Raw genomic sequence first — 431 nt, 5'->3', positions numbered from 1 at the left:
GCAGATCGCGTTTTCTGCTAAGGAGGACACCCTCCTTCCTACGGTTGATACCACGCCACTGTTTTCAGTGCTTTTGTGTTCAGCTGGTATCACCTTGCTAACGAAAACAAAGTACTCTATAGCCATTGCCACAACATACACGTATAAAATGTATGTTACTAAACCTCTATAAAAACCTAGGTGGAAGCTGAGGACTCTGAAACAAAACCGCAGGCGTGTAGGATCTAGCAGAAGATACTTGCTTTAACCTTACCGGTAAGAAGCCGGCAGCTTTCACAAAACAGGTCTTTAGTTGTATTTTGTATCTGCGCAGAAGAACAATGTGAATGAAATAGCTGTTTGAAAGTCAATCTCTTTTTTTGGTCAAAATCTCAGTGTTTTGAAGGGCCAGTAACATATTTTATTTCTGGGTTTGTATAACAGAAGAGCGG

Source organism: Pygoscelis adeliae, unplaced genomic scaffold (assembly GCF_000699105.1).
Source record: "Pygoscelis adeliae isolate BGI_AS28 unplaced genomic scaffold, ASM69910v1 Scaffold98, whole genome shotgun sequence".
Taxonomy (NCBI): Eukaryota; Metazoa; Chordata; class Aves; order Sphenisciformes; family Spheniscidae; genus Pygoscelis; species Pygoscelis adeliae.
Note: the sequence above shows the minus strand (reverse complement) of the source record.